The 19,429-nt window shown below is 46.7% G+C and overlaps 1 protein-coding gene across 5 annotated transcripts in view; it reads left to right on the plus strand.

The window, feature by feature from the left end:
• Window positions 1-3,761: 3,761 nt before the first annotated feature.
• Window positions 3,762-19,429, plus strand: part of KANK4 (KN motif and ankyrin repeat domains 4) — a 56,279-nt gene continuing 40,611 nt past the window's right edge. For 2 of the 5 annotated variants that reach the window (XM_084636852.1, XM_084636858.1), the window contains exon 1: window positions 4,062-4,424. The gene's annotated coding sequence lies outside the window, so the exon portion shown is untranslated. Of the gene's footprint in view, window positions 3,848-4,061; window positions 4,425-4,688; window positions 4,707-19,429 lie in introns of those variants that run through there. The other 3 variants (XM_084636851.1, XM_084636855.1, XM_084636854.1) reach the window with 3 other exon arrangements.

Raw genomic sequence — 19,429 nt, forward strand, 5'->3', positions numbered from 1 at the left:
ATGGGTTACGGTCATCTAGAGGTATATTACCTTCCAACAGTCCAAGGCAATATATTTCCACTTTAAAAATACCACTATCCCATTGCTTCTTCCATCTGCCTTGATTAACATTACCTTTTCCATAGTTTCCTATCAAATTTATTCCCTGAGTTTGACCAATTTTATTATTTTCCATGAAGTTCAAAATCTCTCATACTGTTTCTGTATTACTCAAATAATGGTGAGAAAAAAGCATGGAAGCCAATATGTCTGCTGTCGATACCTTTCCCTTCTCTGAATAAGCTACTGAGGGTTTTAGTCTAATTGGTTGTTCATTCAGATGCATTATTGCCTTGTTATCAGAGCCACTGGCATCCTTATTTGTTAATATCAATTCCCATTGCATTATATGTCCAGGAGACAACATATGACTGAAAAAAGAAAAGGAGTACTTGTGGCACCTTAGAGACTAACCAATTTATTTGAGCATAAGCTTTCGTGAGCTACAGCTCACTTCATCTGATGTATACTGTGGAAAATACAGAAGATATTTGTTTTTATACACACATATCATGAAAAAATGGGTGTTTATCATTACGAAAGGGTTTCTCTCTCCCCACCCCACTCTCCTGCTGGTAATAGCTTATGTAAAGTGATCACTCTCCTTACAATGTGTATGATAATCAAGGTGGGCCATTTCCAGCTGGATTTGTGCTGGAAATGGCCCACCTTGATGCATCCAATGAAGTGAGCTATAGCTCACGAAAGCTTATGCTCAAATAAGTTGGTTAGTCTCTAAGGTGCCACAAGTACTCCTTTTCTTTTTGCAAATACAGACTAACACGGCTGCTACTCTGAAACCTGTTATTATATTAGATGTAGTGGCTTTGTCAGATCTGAGACGTAAGTTGCTTGTAAAGAACAGTGAACTCTTTGCCAACGGGCACCAATGGGCCTCTGTATCATACCTTGGCATGATGCTATTTCAAAAAGTCAGAAGCAGTTCAATGTAGGATTGAAAATGGCACTGTACAATCAAGGCCAACTGAAGTATCATTTACAAAACCAGAATGAAGTGCCTGCAGGCAATTTTAGATCTAAAGACAAGTCTGGACTGTCCCAGCTGGTCACCAAGCAACTGCCGAGTTGTTGCAGACTATCCCCTGTAAGCCCATGGTGAGGTTCACCAAAGAAAAGATAACAAACTGGAGCATTATCTAGTAAATTGGAGATAAACTCAGCCTGCTTAGGCATCTCTGTAACATTTTCCTTTCTAGCTAATCTCCTTTTCAACACATAGATTTATGACCTACTAACAACTACAGCCGATAAGTGCATATACGTGGATCGTGTCTGTCTTGCTGACGTGGGTGATGATCTATATAATATTAAAGGGTCACCCAGTCAGGACATGAATGCTCTGTCTGCTTACCTTTGTCAGTGGAAACTTACATTAAGTGAGTCTCAGACATTTGCCACACAACCTTTCATCTAAACAATTGTCTGGCCAATCCATCCCTTACAGTCTGCACTGAGGATTGTCCACCCCCTTTCCAGCCATTTCTCACTTATTTAGGAGTCAAACTGGGCCGCAGTCTAGCATACCAGTCCCATCTAGAACACAATGTCCACCTCCCACACTGCCTTGATCCAGATGCTAGCAGGAACCTCCTGGGGAGCTGAGGCAAATGCTTTACAAACCTCAGTCCTGATGCTCCAATGGAATATCACTCAGTAGTTAGGGGCAGAAATCGGTACACACATCTAGTTGATTCAAAGCCGAACACAGCCACCCTTATCATTAGTAGTTGCCTTATTACCCCTCATTACCATCTAATTTATAAGTGTTGGCTCATATCATTCCCCGCAAACTTCTATGAGACACCATCACCCTTAAAACTGCATGGAGGACTATGGCAGATTAAAACAACTTGCTGCACCCAAGACTCACAATGGTTCTAATAGATGCAAACAAGCAGCGGACACGTCCTCCAAGAAAATCTGTTTGCCTCCAGAAGAAAACACCTACACCTGCAGTTCCTGCTGATTTGCTATGACTGACTTTGTGACATCCTTTTGCAGCAGCCATTCATGCCCTCACGTCCAGGACTGCTGGCCCAGTGCCAGTCTTAGGTGAATAACAGCATAACAAGGCCAACAGCTATGTCCTTGTAGCAATTCTGGGATAGAGAGACCAGCATGCTAATGAATTTCAGAAGCCCTAACTTACATCCACCTGTTTGCAACCTGGGATGCAGATCCTGGACTTGGGTTAATAGGCTGCTGATTGAAACAGCCAGAGCAGCTGCCACAGTGAAGAAATTTGGCTTAGTCCAATCTTTCACAGTGTGACTGCAGGGCAGTGATGCAAACGGTCAAACATGTGGTGGAGGAGTGCTCCATTAGATTAGAGGGTGGAAAGCAATACCTTGCTACCCTCAACGATGTAGCAGTTAGATGACTGAACATATCCGATGAAGTAAGCTGTAGCTCACGAAAGTTTATGCTCAAATAAATTGGTTAGTCTCTAAGGTGCCACAAGTACTCCTTTTCTTTTTGCGAATACAGACTAACCCGGCTGCTACTCTGAAACCAATCTAGATATTGCGATGTGTACAAAGGAAGAAGAAGCTTAAGGATGCCAAACAGCAATTAACAAGCCAGTTTGGGCATGGACATTCATTCCCAGTGGCATCTTGCTTTTACATGTGCAAACAGGATTAGATGTGCTTCCAGAGAACTGCAACAAAACAAAACTACAGTATAACCGTTCTTTTTGCACACTCACTGAATGGCATAGGGGTGCCAGTGGGAGTGGGGACCTGTGGGTAAGACAGGGGGCTGGAAATTAGGAGGGCCAGGGTCTGTTCTTGCCTCTGCTCCTGTGTGAATTTAGGCAAGGCCTCAGCTTCCCCCTCTGACAATGTCAATAAGGAGTGACGCTCAATTTCTTTCCTAACCCACTTTGGGATGAATGGATGAAGAGAGCACTGTACTGTATAAGGCTGAAGTCTTATTATTACTTTAACCCACTTACACCTCATGTGTAATACACACCACTGCTTCTGTCACTGCTGAATTCAGTGCCATTGCTCAGTGCTGGACTCCACTAGGAAGATTCAAATACACCGTGGTTCCAGGGCCCTTACTTTAGACCAGCCCGAAAGCCGAAGCGGGCTCCTTGGAGCTAGCCAAGTGGTGAGCGCTGTATGAGACCGCGGGCCTGGACCTTAAAGACCTCCGAAAGTGCTGGAGGCCCTCCCCCCGCAGGATTTGGTAGAAAACACACCACAGATTTCCATCTTCTTCTTATTAATACCTCTATAAACCATAAAGGGGTGTGTGTGTGGGGGGGGGGGGGTTACAGGGTTGATGGATGAGCAGCACAAGGCTTGGAAAGGGCAAAGCACTCGGTCAGGACGAGGTGTGAGGAGTCCAGTCGTTACCCAGCGAATCCAGTATCTGAAGCCCTTTCTCTTCCGTTTTCTTTCCCCGACACTGTCAAGCCCCGAGATAGGCGGGAGGGTGGCACGAGATGCTGAGGCCGCGCTGAACTCGCGAGGGGCGAAGCTCTCCACCCGCCAGAGGCTCGAGGGCGCTGGGCGGGCGGGCCGGCTTTCCAGGCAGCGAGGGAGGCTCAGAAAGTCTCGGGGAAGGCACCGAGCCTTGCATCTGCCCGCCGGGCTGTCTGCGGGAGCATCCCCCCGGCTCAGCCCCGGGCAGCTGGCAGCGGGAGGCGGGGAGCCGCAGCCCACGCAGCCCAGGGCGGCGGGGGGGGGAGGGGGGAAGGGGCTGCCAGCCCAGAGGCGGACTGAGAGCAGCTGCGGGAGCCGGGCGAGCCGGGCAGGAACTAAAGACACCTCCCAAGGTAAAGAAACTTCGCTCCTTTGTCAGCGCGCCGCTCGCCCTCCGCGGCGGAGCCGCCTTTGTCTCCGGGAGTGCAGGGCTGGGCTGGGCAGGGCTGGGGCGGGGGCGCCTGGGTGGGGTGGGGGGGCCACAAAAGAGCCAAAGGGCTCCATGAGCATCTATCTCTGCCCCTCCGGCCGGGGAGCGCTCCGGGACCCGATCGCCCGTCGCGGGACTGCCCAGCCCCAGAGCTGCAGTCGGGGAGGGGGAGGGATCGGGCACGGTTAGGTTCATAGCAGCTGCTGAGCTGAGCCGAGCCGAGCCCAGCCGGGCAGCCCGGTGCTTGACTAGCAGTTAGATGCCAGCTGTTTGCTGCAGGCGGTTCTGCCATCTCTTGTGGCGGGGGGGGGGGGGGGAGATCTGCCTCCTCACCCCCCACAGCTGGAAACAGCAGCCGGCTGGGGCAGCGCGGAAATGCGATTGCAGGACACGAGGCGTCGGGAACCAGGCAGGCGGCTGCTCGCGCCGCCCTGAGAAGGGACCCGGCTGGAGTCGGCTGGGCCGGGTGCTTTTGCGGAGCCAGGGTCGTTTGTTTCCCGGTGAGAGTCTCCCTCCTCCTTTCTTCCCCGCTTTGTGACATCGCGTTCCTCCTGGCCCCAGGGCTGCCCAGGGCTTGTCCAGTCCAAGGAAGCCAAGCTAGCGGGGGGTGAGTTACCATCCGAGCTGCACCGGCCAGGAACTTTGCTGATCATCGTCCATGTGGGAGTCATTCCGGCCCTGAAGGCCACAAAACCCGAACCTATCAATAGCAGGGGGAGAGAAGAGAAGGAAAAACCCCGCTAACTGCTACCCAGCCCCCTCCCCCCACTGTTTGTTACACTGTAAGTCCTTGGGGCAGGGAATGGGCTTGATTTTCCACTCACCCTGGTTTTATCCCGTTAGCTTCAGTGGAGTTACTCCCCCCATTTACCCAGCGAATCAAGCACTGTATACCATGGAACAGCAGTTCTCAAACGGTGGGGCACAGCCCCCCATTTCAGGGGATCCACAAGCCCTGAGCCCCAGCACCCCACAGGGCACAAGCCGGGAGCCCCAAGCCCCAGTGCCCGGAGGGGCAGAAGCCCTGAGCTGCTAATGCCAGGAGCCCAGAGCTAAAACCTGGAGCTCCGAGCCCCTCTGCCCCGCGGGGCTAAAGCTGAAAGCCCTGAGCCTTGGTGTCCTGTGGGGCACAAACCCCAAACTCTGGCACCTGGAGGGGCAGAAGCCCCGAGTCCCCCAGCCTAATGGGGCTAAAGAAGCCCTGAACCCCTAGCCCCATGGAGCAGAAGCCCCCAAGCCCGGCAGGGCAGAAGCCCTGAGACTCTCTCCCTCCTGCGATTGAAGCCCAGAGACAGCCTCCCTGCAACTGGATCCAGGAGCCCTGTCTCTCTCCCCCCCTTGCTGGGTCCTGGAATTTGTATAGCATGTTGTGAGGGCCCTCAGGAAGAAAAACATTGAGAACCCCTGGGGTAGAACATCCAGAACAGTATAAGCACTAAACAAATCAACCCTATTCACATTTGCAAAGAGTAAAGAAAACTCCATAGATTATAAAAGTGCCATCTCGGGTTAAAATATATATATTTAAAAGGAAAATATCTCCCCTGGCCTGTGTGCCCAGTAAAAAAATGTTTAAAATTTAATTTGCTTTTATTGTTTTTTCCAGTTCCCTTTTTAAAATGTCATTCATCTTGGAAAAGGAAAATAGACTAGACATTTTCATTTTTGTTTCTAGTCATTTTCACTTTCAGGTTCTCATGCACTAGCAAAAAAATTCATGAAAATGTTGCTATTGCTATTTTCAAAATGACAAAACCTAGAAGTTTTGCTTAATTACCTGACAGGGTCAGGTAACTGCGGGGCACGGGGGATCAGGGGTCCCCGCTTTAGTCCTGCAGGGTGGTGGGGCTTGGAGCTTCTGCCCCATGGGATGCTGGGGCTCAGGACTCCCAACTTTAACCCTGTGGTGTGGGGGGGAGCTTGACCTTTCCTCCCCGTGGGGCACTAGGGTTCCAGGCTTTAGCCCTGCTGGGCACTGAGGCTCATGTTACTTGCACAATTTAAGGTTCCACCCCTAACCCTCTCTCATGGGTACTCAGGATGTAATATATGGTTCCCACTCCTACCCATCCTCATAGATACTCAGAGTGCAAATTTACCCAGACTCTACCTCTCTGTGGGCTCTGGACTTTAGTCTCATGGGGCTTTGGGCTCCAGATTCCCAGTTTTGGGGCTCCAGGCTCCCAGTGGGGCATTGGAGCTCAGGGCTTTAGCCCCACGTGGGGCTGGGGCTCTAGGCTCCCAACTTTAACCCCGCATGGTGCTAGAGTTCAGGGCTTCTGTTCTGTGGGGTGCTCGGGCTCCTGGCTTCTGCCCTGCGGGACACTGGGGCTTGGGGTTCATGGCTCAGGGACCCACTTCTGTGTCACTATGCAGTAATTGTGCCCAGGGTGGTTGGTTTGTTTGTTTTTTGTTAGTAAAGTGAGTACAGTGCAATTTCTCTCATCACAAGATTTATTATATTTTCTCACTGGTAATAGGTTTCAAGTCACAGCCCTGCCAGGACCTGGTGAGCCCAGTGATAAATTGCCTTCTTAAAAACAAGACTTTCAATCTGTGATGTGTTATAGCACTAAGACAAAATTTATACAGGTCTGATCCCAATCTCACATACACTGGTGTAAATCTGGAGTACTCCACTGAAGTCACTTGAGTCACAAAGTGTAAACCGGTGTAAGTGAAATCAGATTCAGTCCCTTGTACTGTAGTGGATATCACTCAGTGCCACTGTAACCATGCCTGATTGGTGTGGTGTTCTGTTCCCCTCTAGAGGCACTTAGACCATCTAGAGCAGGGGTGGGCAAACTTTTTGGCCCAAGGGCCACATCGGGGAATAGAAATTGTATGGCGGGCCATGAATGCTCACAAGATTGGGGTACAGGAGGGAGTGTGGGCTCTGGAGTGGGGGTGTGGGGTGTAGGAGGGTGCTCTGGGCTGGGACCAAGGAGTTTGGAGGGCAGGAGGGGGATCAGGGCTGGGGCAGGGGTGCAGGAAGGGGCGCAGGTTCCAGCTGGAGGTGCGGGCTCTGGGGTGGGACTGGGGATGAGAGGTTTGGGGTGCAGAAGGGTGCTCTGGGCTGGGATTGAGGGGTTTGGAGAGCGGGTGGGGGGATCAGGGGGTTGGGGCGTGGGAAGAGGCTCAGGGGATGCAGGCTCTGAGCGGCGCTTGCCTCAAGTGGCTCCTGGAGGCCCCTTCTCTGGCTCCTACGCGGCGGCGCGGCCAGATGGCTCTGCATGCTGCCCCATCCGCAGGCACTGCCCCTGCAGCTCCCATTGGAGCATGTCGGAGCTGGAGCAGGGCCATGCCGCAGCTTCCGGGAGCCATGGGGTGTGGCCCCTGACCCAGCGCCCCAGCCGGAGCGCCAGAGCAGGGTCAAGCAGCATGGTGCGGCTCGTGGCCCAGCTTAAAACAGTTCTCATTCAGATACATGGAGTGAAAATTACATAAATATTTATGCCTGCATCTGTAATTTTCACTCCATGCATCTGAAGAAGTGGGTTTTTTTACCCACAAAAGCTTATGCCCAAATAAATCTGTTAGTCTTTAAGGTGCCACCGGACTCCTCGTTGTTTTTATCTAGAGATTGATGAGTCTGCTATAGCCTTGGCTAAGAGGCAGGTAGCTTTTAGCTCATGCAGTAGAGGCTGATGCATTTAGCTCCAAAGGTCTCAGGTTCAGTGCTGCTGCCTTACAACTGGGCCCTGTCAGCGATACTCCACCTCTCTGCCAGGTCGATTGGTAGCTATATTGGTATCTGGACTTTGGAAATAAAATGTACAATTAGTGTTGCAACACCAGAGCAGACTGCTGTTTGATCCATTCTGTTGTGATGCCTCCAGAAACAGGGAATAGATGCTGTATTAGAAGAAGGTGGAAGTGCTTGCAGTAGAGATCAGGTTTTGTAATATAGATACTCTGACTACATGGGACTTGATTCACCGTTACAAAAGGAATTGGGGGGTATGGGACCTTGGGCTGGTAACCTTTCAGAGCATGGATTTTCTTTTATTACATAGTGCCTAGCACAGAGGAACCCTGATCTCAGTTAGGGCTTCTAGGCCCCACTGTAATAAAAATAAATAATAGAGCCCGTATGTTGCAAAATTATTCCATTTTGTTCTGTGACCCTTCCTTCAATAAGGTCAGCAAATACAGACAGCTTTTCAAAAAAACCAGCATCACACTGGGAACTGCTGAGTGCTCATATGGAAGTCAAGGACTTTTAAAATTTGGTCCATGAGTGGGTGCTTAAAATATGGCCCATAGAATCTAATGCTAGTATGTACATTTGAGGACAGAAATATAATATAACAGACTCTGCTTTCCCAGAAATGGTTGCATCTGACTGATGGGTAGTTTGATCCCTGCACATTCTTTAAGTTACAAAATACACCGGGATCCTTCAAGATGAATGATGTTATATTAATAAAACTCATTCGCTCAATCTTTACCACAAAGCTACTAGTTCAGGTCATGCTCCTGGAACATCCTCACCAAATGTTTTTCAAGTAACATTTTATTTCAAAGCATTGTGGCCAAATCCATGTTTGCTAGGACTGCAGGGAAGCCTTTGGAATTTCATCAGGCATGAATCTGGCCTGACAAGTTCCAAGTGAACATTTTGTGTTAATATTTTTTCCCCACTGAGCGCACCATATGACAGCATCGTTGCTATGACACTTCATTGTTCTTGAACAGCACGATACAGATTTCAGCAAATATTGTATAACTTTTAAACTGTCAGTTAAACATGGCAGCTGATATCTTTACCCTAGACTGCTACTATGTATGTTTTGGGTTCGTTTGATGGACTGAACTTGTCCACATTTTGGGTACATGATGGAGAAGTGCGATCAGTTCTGTATGGCCTGAATGCAGTTAATGAATCAGAAAAGTGTGCATATCTTCTGAAAAAGCAATCTGTAGACTGCAGTGTAAAGTGAATGTTGCACATATTTTTGAATGAATTAGGCCATTAATCAGTGTAATAATGTGCAAGACCAACTAGAGTCCATGAGCCTCATTCTGATCTGACACCAACTTTAAACCACTGTAGTTCCATTGGCTTCAATGGAGGTTCTTCTGATTTACACCACTATGAGAGCAGAATCAGGCTCAAAAATAGCCACAAATGAAAGACAAGGTGCATACTCATGATCTCCTTATAAAAAGGAAAAATTCCATGAAAGACTTTCATGGAATGTAGAAAGACTTTCTACATTCCATGAAAGTCTTTGTCTCCTTTAATGTGTTAATGTGCATATGCTAGACTACGCATCAGAAGCCATTTCCTTAGCCAGTCGAATGTCAGGCCATTCAACTCATGACTGAGGTGTCCTCGGACATATGTTACAAGCCGAGCTGTGCAAAAGTAAAAAAAATAAAAATATCAGTACAAGGAGAAAAAATAACTTTGCCCATTTTAAATAAAATAAAAAGCAACATATTTAGTGTACCAACCTTGAATCGAAGAGTGCAAGGTGGCTTTGGGGATGGAAGACTGCCAAATCCTAGTCCCTTGGATGTCAACGAGAGCTTTGCCATCAGCTCAGCAGGTTCAGGACTTGTCCCTGTAGTGACTGCCCTGCTTTTGTATCTGCCAGCCCCAAAAGATGGTAAAGGGGCAAAAATGGAAGTAAGAAATAATTGTGACACTCCTCTGGTAAATAGGGGATTTATTTTGGGGAAAAATATCTCATTTTGTAAAATGTGCAGAATCCATAAACTTTTCAACACTCTAGGAATCAGTGCCAAATGATTCATTGCAGAAATGCTGCTAGATAGTCATGGAGAGGCAGGTAGCCTGGGCGGGAAAGGGCACCGCTAGCCTTTACAGAGAAGTCACGACTTAGTTGTTGATATACAGTAAGACTTAGGACAAGCACTGTATAAACATTAGCTAATCAATCTTCGCAATATCCCTGGGAAGCACAATAGGGAAGTACTCTCAGCCACCTCTTAGACAGGAAAACTGAAGCAGAGTAGTTAGGTGAGTTGCCCACAGCCAAACAGGCAGTCAATGTCAGGGCTAGTATTAGAATGTAGGAATTCCTGGCTCTTATGCCTGTCCTGGGATAACTTTTCAGACTACGCTTGTTATATGCTTATTCAATCTTAGATTCCTTTTTGCAGCTAGACTGGTAATTTTGCTAAAGCTCAACAGCTGTGTTGTAAGCAGAAGGATCTGACATTTCCGTCACAAGTTCTCATGCATTTACATAACCCAACTTGTTATGCAATTCACATCAAAACTCTAAAAGCCTGAATTGTGATGCCTCTTATTTGCTTGTCTGGCCCATTTGATGTCTCAGCTAACAGGTGGAAACATGCATCTGCTCTTATTCTCCATCTGACTCAGCTCCCTTTTCCCTGAACTGTATGGCAGAGTGGATGGGTACAAGTAGTAAAACCTCCTGTATGGTCAGTAATTTATGAGAACTCAGTGCTGCAGAGTCATTCTTGCCTTCTTCGCTGCAGGAGGAAGAAAGGATAGCAAGCCTTTCAGGATGCTCAGAGGTTGTATTATAAAACTACACTACCACTACAAAAAATAAAGTTTAAAGAAAAAGTGTCCTCCTGGTACCTTAAAAAGAGCTACAATTCCCCAGATGCAGGTCACAACTGAGTTAAAATCCCAGCAGGAAGGTGAGCACCCAAACTAGGATAGTTGTGAGCATGATTGACTAGAGAGGAGAGCAGTTTGAACACCTCCTTGCCAGTCTCATTCTTGTGAGAAGTCGGAGGCCTGCCTGCTTGTGGCTAAATCCTGCTCTCAGTTACATTGGTGAAAAAGCTGGAGTAAATGAAGTTACACTTGCTTTACAACGGTGTAACAGAGCAGAACCTGAGCTTTGCAGAGCAGGATTCCTGCCACTTTCACCCTACTCACAACTGAGGAGCTGGCCCTTATTTCTAAAACCTTCTCACATTAAATTACTTGTTGTGTGTGTGTCTCCATGATTCTAATGTTATCACATATCAGAATTTAGGAAAAACATTAGTTGTAACTGAGATTGTAGATAGGTACTAGGTTTTTACAGGGCTATGAAAATAGTTTGGTTCCATCCGCACAGACAAGACCAAACAGATCTGTCAGAGCTGGGAGAATGATCACATTGTAACACAGACTTCCGACATTGCAAAATTTGCTGTGTGCGCAAGCTTTTATATAGGCAAGTGGTACAGACCATGAGCAGAGGGTTTACACAGTGAGCCAAGTCCTGTTCTTTTAACCTCATGCAACTGTGGAATAGAGTGGAACGCACTGGATATTGCATATTGATGGAGGTTCAAAAAAATTTTTTTTCAGGTGTTCTGTACAAAAGGATCCTTTATAATCATTAGCTGCAGTGATGGGCACTGCTAATGGCCAGTGAGCAGGGAACCCTTATTTAATCACAGAGTATGTCTACATTACAGAGACTATACCAGCAGAGCCCCAAAGTGCAGACAGAGCCTATGCCGACAGAAGGGGTTTTTCTGTAGATGCAGAAACATCACCTCCTCAAATGACATTAGCTACCCTGATGGAAGCACTCTTCTGTTGACACAGCTGCATCTACGCTGGGGGGTTATGTCGGTATAGCTATGCAGATATGACTTTCAAGTGCAGACCAGCCCACAGGAAGAATGAAGGAGCTGTTCCCTGAGGGTCTGAGCACAGTACCTTGCCGTCTCTCTCTCATGCCCAACTGCTGAGGACGCCCAAAAGTTATATTGGCATAGCTACACTGGTCTGACATAGCTACACTGATATGATCCCCAGCGTAGATGCAGCTATGTCAACAGAAGAGTGCTTTGTCCCGGGATGCAGCGGTACTATGCCAATAGAAAAACCCCCATTGTCAGCATAGGCTGCATCTACACTCTGTGTCTATGCCAGCATAGCTGTGCCAACATAGCTATGGAGCTCGAGTTTCCTTAGTGTAGACAGACCCCCAAGCTATTAAAGGTCAGAGAGCTGGAGGGAACTGAAATGGGCATTAACTCCTGCGGCAGAAAGGAGAAAGCAGGGCTGATAGGGTTGTTAAAAAGGTAAAAGCAATAGCAGCCCGGGGAATTACCAAAAGAGCTTCACTCCATCCATGCAGCTTAGTGAAGAGTGTACATCTTCCTAGTTCCCGCCCTGTCTTCTACCTGCAGTTAATCCTTGGGCCCCTTTTGCCCCGGGGTAGAGTAAGTAGTTCTTGGTGTCCCAAGTGCCTCACTCAGCTTCTTCTCTGGGGAGACTCATTGAATGGGCTCCCTGACCTCCAAAGTCTCTCTGCAGCAAGCCTGCCCCCAAAGCGGAGGTGTGCGCTATCTGCCAAGTTCCATGCCTAGAGCTGGGGCACACAGGAGGGTCTGTGTGAGAATCACACCAGCTCCCTGACCACTGCCACTGCCCGAGGAAAAAGTAGCTGCCCTGTACCCAGCAAATGAGACCGCAGAGAGAGCAGAGGGGGAGACACAGAGGGGGAGATTTTGAAAGGCACAAAGAGGAGTTAGGTGTCCAGCATCCACTGAGTGTCTGTTGTTTCTTAAGAAATTAAGACACTGCTCCAAGACTTCTTTCCATCCCTCAAGGTGGGCCATCAATCTCTTTCCAGACCAACTTAGGCAAAAGTGGCTCTCCCTTCAGGGTGGATCTTAGACCCACCTCCTCCTTTCTGTTTAACAGCAGTCACAGTCTCCATTCCACCACAGACTCCAGCACAACCCCCAGGAGCATGGAAACCTCCTCAGAAAGGCCTGGGAGCATTAAGGTCTGGACAAGTTGCAGACAACCTCATGTACTTGGAGAAGCCACCAACTTGGTTTGTTTGCAGTGGGTGTGATCAATGATGATGGTGTCGGTTGTGCTGAGATGGTGCTGGGCCCAGTCTCCAAAGCCTGCATGATGGGCGTCTTTGTTCTAGCATGTACAGTAACTAGAAAAACAGAGGCAAGCAGTCAGAAGAGATGAAGAATGCCCTGGCGCTTCTAGCTTCATGGTATTGCCATGTCTGAATGTTCAAAAACCATGACAAGAATTGCCAACACTGCTTTTATAACACTACCTGATTCATGGTCAGAAGAGACTAGTGGCCACTCGTCAAAGAGGTTTTAGAGGAAGAGTCTGAATGATTTTTTTCTTACCCTGGCAAGTCATAAAAGGGAAGTGTCTGGATAGGATGTGTCTTGCCTTGAACTTGTCTTTTGAATGGAAATATTGGCAGAGCATAAACTATATTTAACGAACAGCAATAACCAGTTTTAGTAAAATAAATATCTGCATAACTTTTACTGCCATCTCATTAAATGGCTATTTAAACACCTAAAGACTCCTTGAGAGTTTCACATATTATTTTGAAAACAATTCCTTTCATTGATTAAGTACTTTTGGGGTAGTTCCAAGCCAGATTTGTTTGAGTTAAATTTGCCAAGTCATTATCTCTTGTGCATACACCTACTGAAGCTGCATTTATTGGGGTCTAATAGTCATCTGGTATTCAACACAGCTGGCTACTAGTCCAATGGTTCTGCAGTCTGCTGGAGCTGCACTTGACTGAGGATCTCACGGAGCCTTTAATGCCACATTTGTTCTTTCCAATACTTGAGGCTCCTAGGACAGTTCAGATGCCTGTGTGAGACAGACGAACCTCAGGGAAGCCTCAAGCAATGAAGCTGTGCCCTCTTGCACCAGGGCTGAATTTGGCCTATTTGGACCAGTAGCCCGCTTCCCTGACTGTGGGGGTGTGTTCCCTGCTGTACATTCCCTAATACAGTCAGCCTAATTTTAAACACGGCAGTGCAGGGGAATGAAGATTAATCAATGGACTAACTGATCTTACTGTCAGAAAACTCAGCCTAATATTTCCCTTTCTTAATTTCCTTCCATCACTCTTGGTTATACCCTTATAATGAACTCCCAGATCTCCCTGGAGTTCACACCCATCAGATATTAATTGGGCCATTTCTTTCAATGTCCAAAGGATGTTACATAGCAGGTGCCCCCATCCCATGGTCTGGCACTGGTGGTGAGAGGAGCTTACAATGTCAATATTGCTGAGTAATGAGTGTGATGTATTGAAAACGGTGTTGAAGTTACAAGCTACCACTTTAACCTGCCGGGTGTTTCCTGGCCCTGCTTGTGTGCTAGGGGGCTGTGTAGGGAAGCAGACAACAGGAGCAGTCAACCTGCAAAAAGCCATCCTAGAGCAAGGTAGGTTGAGTTGTGACTCGCTGCCTTAGGCAGCAGCCTGCTTTGTCTCTCCGTTTTTGGCTCTTGTGTATTAGGTTCTGGATTTTACAAACTAAAGCAGTGTGACGTTGCAACCTTCTAGAACGAGTATTTTATGTTTATCTAACTTCTGTGTTTATGCCATGAACACAATAAACAGTGAACTGCTCAGCTGTAAATACCCACCCTACCCCCACACTTGAGATAAAACATATCCCCAGACAGCCTGTACTTAGGGGTACATCTACACGGCAATTAAAAACCCACGGCTGGCCCATGCTGCTCACGCTACAGAGCTGTTTAACTGCAGTGTAGATGTTTGGGCTCAGTCTGCAGCCTGGTCTGTGCCCTGCAAGCCTAATGTCAGCTGGCACTGGCCAGCCCCAGGTTTTTAATTGCAGTGTAGACATACCGTGAGTGCGTGGGACAAAAAGATGAGCTCATAGTATGTACAGAAAGTTAAGGCTCTAGAGCACCAAAGGGGCAAGAGAACGAGAGTGGAGAGGCCGTCAGTCAGAAGCTCCCACCCATTCATAACTAGGGAATTCCAGCTCAAACCTCTTCACTGGTTGCAACTGTGGATATGTAGCTCATAGAGAGAGGGCCAGTCTCCGATGTAATCAGATCCCAAACCCTTTCAAGATGAAATTCACAGGCAACCATCAACTCCTAAAGCACTGATGCCCTCTCCATCACTGTGAAAGCCCACTTCACCCCATGCAGAGGTCCAGCACAAGGAATATGTACCAATTCAATCCTTAAAATTGGGCAAGATTTAAACAGTGCATAGCTCTTGGACTGGTCCCCTGCACAGGGGTGAATTTCAGCCTAAGTGAGGGGCTGCATTATGTACCAGCTTTAGCTTCCAAGCAGTTTCAAGACTTTATCCCCTCTGTCATATCTAGACATACTGTATTTAGCTCTTAATTTTTCCTTGAAAGCCATTCCTGCCAGCCACAAAAGGACTTTTGTCATTCTTCCAGTTGGCCACTGTCTTTCTGATAGTGAGTTTCTGCCTCCCCATGAATGTGCGCTTTGGATTAACATTAACCAGCGTGCATGTTCTCAAACTGAATCTCATTTGTTATTCTCTGCCTACATTTCTCATCTCCCTATGGGCTTGATCCAAAGTCCACTGAAGTCCACAGGAAACTTTCAACTGACTTCAATGGACTTTGGCTCATGTCCTGTATTCTCTCCTTCCACTGGTGTTTGCAGCTCCTTCCAATTTAGTATCATCTGCAAGTTCCATTAATGTGCACTTTGTACCTATAATATTAATGAAGGCATTAAGTAAAAGTGACCTAACACAGATTCCCCTGTGGTTCTGCAGTAGATATCGCCTCCTAAGATGATATTTTGTTATCTAGCATTAATTACCTTTTGTTACTGCTCCTTCTTTCTGTTTCCACTCAGTCACAGTGTTCATATCCAAGTTGATTTGACACAATTTTGAGAGTAAGATTCCATGAGGCATTGTATCAAATATAACTAAAATTTAAATATACTGCATCTACTGCTCAACCTCCATCCACTACTTTAGTAATTTTTTCTTTTAAAAAACTAATTAAGTTTGCACCCCAAGATCTATATTTCTATTTGACACCACCAGGAAAATTATGTATACAATAGGTTAACGCAGGGGGAGTGTATCATGCCATCACTCGTTGCTTAAAGCCTGACTGCAAAGGTTTTCCTTGTTGAATACTATAACTATAGCCCAGTAACATGCTCTTAAAATGAGAAGAAAAAGCGTTCTAAATGGATCGTCATCATAATATTTGCACTTACTTAGCACCTTTCATGCAAGGATCTCGAAGCACTTTACAAACATCAATGCATCCTCAAAACATCCTTATGGAGGAGACATTGTTATAGCCACTTTGCAGATGGCTAAACAGAGGCACAGAGAGAAGAGGGGCCTGATTTTCACTGGCACTGAGCACCGGAGTTCCCTCTGATGAAAATGGGGCTGGAAGTGATTTGTCCAAGGTTAGTAAATGTTAGTAAAGTCATAGCAAGTTAGTAAAGTCATTGGGAATTGAACCAAGCAATTCTGAGTTCTAGACCCTTCCTCTAATCTGTGGACAACATTGTCTCACTAAGTACCCAAAGAACAGAGAAGGAAGACTGTGTAATGTACTTGATTCTCTTTATAAATGTTTTTATTCTGTACATGGGCTTAGAGAAGAGAACCTTTGCCTTTCTGCATGCCACAGTGCGCCACTGTCATGCTGCTGCAATTTTAGAAGGGAGAGTCTAGTCTGCCTCAGGACCTCCCCTAAAGTTACCTCATTCTTTTAGGAAGCTAATCTCCCCAGACCTTCTTGCAGCAAAAGTTGTCCTGTGTATCCTATTAGTTGGGCCCAGATATTGCTGACACTTAAACACGCGCTTAATCCACTACCCTGAGGAATGCCATTGATTTCAATAGGGCTACACACAGTAGTAACGTTAGGCATGTGTATGAGTATTTGCAAAACCAGGGCCTTAGACTGTTGTAAGCTTCTAGGACTGAAAGAAAAGGAGTACTTGTGGCACCTTAGAGACTAACCAATTTATTTGAGCATGAGCTTTCGTGAGCTACAGCTCACTTCATCGGATGCATTGGACTAGGGGATCCCCCCATCTCCCAGGTTTGTATAGTGCTGTGTAATAATAATGAAGGTGATGACTTACTGATAGGTGAACCAGGAGCGATCTTTCCAGTCTTTAAGTCTCACTTCATCAAAAAATCCTGCCACACAAGCCATGTATGTTTTAACCAGGCCACTTTCTACGTAAACACACTAAAATTTCAAGACTTTTCTTCTCTCTCTCTACCATGAAATTACTGTTCTTGCCCATTCCCAGACTGCATGTTGTTTTATATTTTGGATCATCTGAGCCCATCACTACATAGCTGCCTTCTCTCCTGCACTGCTGCACCTAACAGATTGAAAACGCATTATGTTTCTTCCTGTGTATCCAAACAGAATTGAAAATACGTGTAACAAATATTCCCTGTGAGGCCATATTTGTTCATGGTATGTCCACTTGTAACAATAGCTCTTCTGGGCTATTGTGTAATCAAGCAGACCGCCTGGAGGGAGCAGATTTTCAGTAACACTTTAAACAGCAAGGGCTAGATTCCCTGTAGATATTTGGCACAGAGATGTGCAAATTACATCTCCCGGTATCAGCCCGGCCCTCACTTCCCCCAGGGGAAATTCACTATGAGGGAGAACAGATGGTGTTGCCACTCCTTGCTCTCCATTAAGCAGGTAGGTTAAACTTACTGATGGGGCTCCTTTGGAGGGCTTCCAGTGGGTGTGCTGAATCAACATAACTCCTGACCACTCCTTTCTCCAGCCATTTCCTGGGCACCTGAGGATTCCTTGGCAAAGGAAAGGTTGCAGTGGCTTTCTGACACCACAAATGCCTCCACAGAGACCTTTCATTGCCATCCCCTGCCACTGAATCCAGCTGTAAAGGTCCCATCACTTACTTCAAAGCCTTGAAGTATTTGATTTTGCTGCTTTCTTTTCCCTTCTCCAATCTGGGGTAGGAGAATCTAAGAACTGTGGGCATAACCCAACAAGAGTGCAAGCTCACTAACACAAGCAAGAGGATTCAGGATCTTAATCCATGTAGCTGCCGCATACATGGACAGATGATCTAAGATCTTATAGTGCTCCATAGCATAGATTTGGGATAAATCTGCAGAAGAGCTCACTGGATAATTTCTCCCATCTATCTACCTGTCAGTGTGTCTCTTTAATATCAGCTATTTACATCTCATGCCGCCACAGTCTCCTTATGCAGACATATTCATGGCCAATACCAGAAAAATCCTCACTTCCTCTTAGTGTCCGCATTACTGTGCGTCCCTAATCTTCATCTTCATCAAAGCACTGTCTCCTGAAGATAGGAGTGGTGTCAGTGCTGACTGCCAAATGGAGAACAAACACACACCTGACCACAACTGGCTGGGGGTGCTCCATTTTATAAACTCCACTCCTGCAAAGAGCAGCATTCGAGAGAACAAGAGTTTAAAGAACTGCAGCATCTGGTAGAGAATCAGTAGCAACACGTCTGGGTCAGACTTTTCATCTTTATTTTTGCTGCACTGTTTTACGCCCATTTGTTAGCACAAGCTGAAGAGGGGCAGAATTTGCCCACTAGTGACAGTCTGATACCTCTTCTGGAGATCCTTAAATATAGATCAGACACTGGGCCAAACCTCCTGTAGGGCTGCATTTTATTCAGCAATCCATTTACACACGTCTTCAACTTTAAATCTCATGCTTATATCTCATTGACTTGAATGGTCTTAGGCCCAGGCTTATGTGATTTACTAAGCAGGGATAGATTCAAGTCCATGCTTAAGTGTTTCGCTGAATGGGAGCCCCAGGGACTTGGAGCACCACTTCAAATCCTTTGGAGTTTTGCTTGGTTAAGCCATGCATGTTTTAGCCAAGTTGAATCTGAGGAGGAGGAGATGCTAGAATAAAAACATACTACTGGGTCTTTCAAAAGGGAAAAAATAATTGAAAATGGTCTGACAATATACTTGGAATTAATGATATATATAGTACAGAAAATACACCATATATAAAGGGCAAACAATGACTATATACGGAACAGTTATGGAAGAATATGACTCGCCCCTTGTTGCCAGGCCTGGGCCTAGAGTTGCACGGCCTTCCCCGCAGTTGCTACCACTAAAAGGCCATTTAGGTCTGCTGGTGATCCACCTCCTCTTGGGACTCAGCCCTCCAGCCAGTACCTGTATTCTCCTGGCCCTTCCTGGGTAAACAAAGAGTCCAAACAATAACCCTCCGACCCATGCTGGGCCTTTGGCCCTTACTCCTTGTATCAGAGATTTTCAATAATCCTTACCTCTGGTGTCAGGGGGATTTCTATTCCACCTTCATCAGCAAGCCCATAAGGAGCCGAGGTCCTTCCTCTCCTCTGGGTTCTGGTCCAGGGCCCTTTAATAAAAGGCCAAGGCCTGTGTACACAGATTCCCTGGCTACCTCCCTGGACTACTTCCTACCTTGGCCTATCTTGGGCCTTTCCCACAGCCTCTTCCTGGGCGTACTGTGTACCAGCATCACATTCTCAAGGCCTTTTCTCCAGGCTCCTGCAGAGCTTCTTAGTACGTCCTACCACCCAGCTAGCTCTGCTGTAGGGGAGTTTTCTCAGCTGACCCTGAAGGAGTTTCTCTGCTCCCTGCAAGCTTCTCCACCAGTACAGAGAATACTAAGGAGACTCACTTCCTCTGCTTTCCTTTACAACTGCCTTGGGCTCCTTATTGCAGGC

The sequence above is a fragment of the Lepidochelys olivacea genome (genome assembly GCF_965140295.1).
Source record: "Lepidochelys olivacea isolate rLepOli2 genome assembly, chromosome: 8".
Taxonomy (NCBI): Eukaryota; Metazoa; Chordata; order Testudines; family Cheloniidae; genus Lepidochelys; species Lepidochelys olivacea.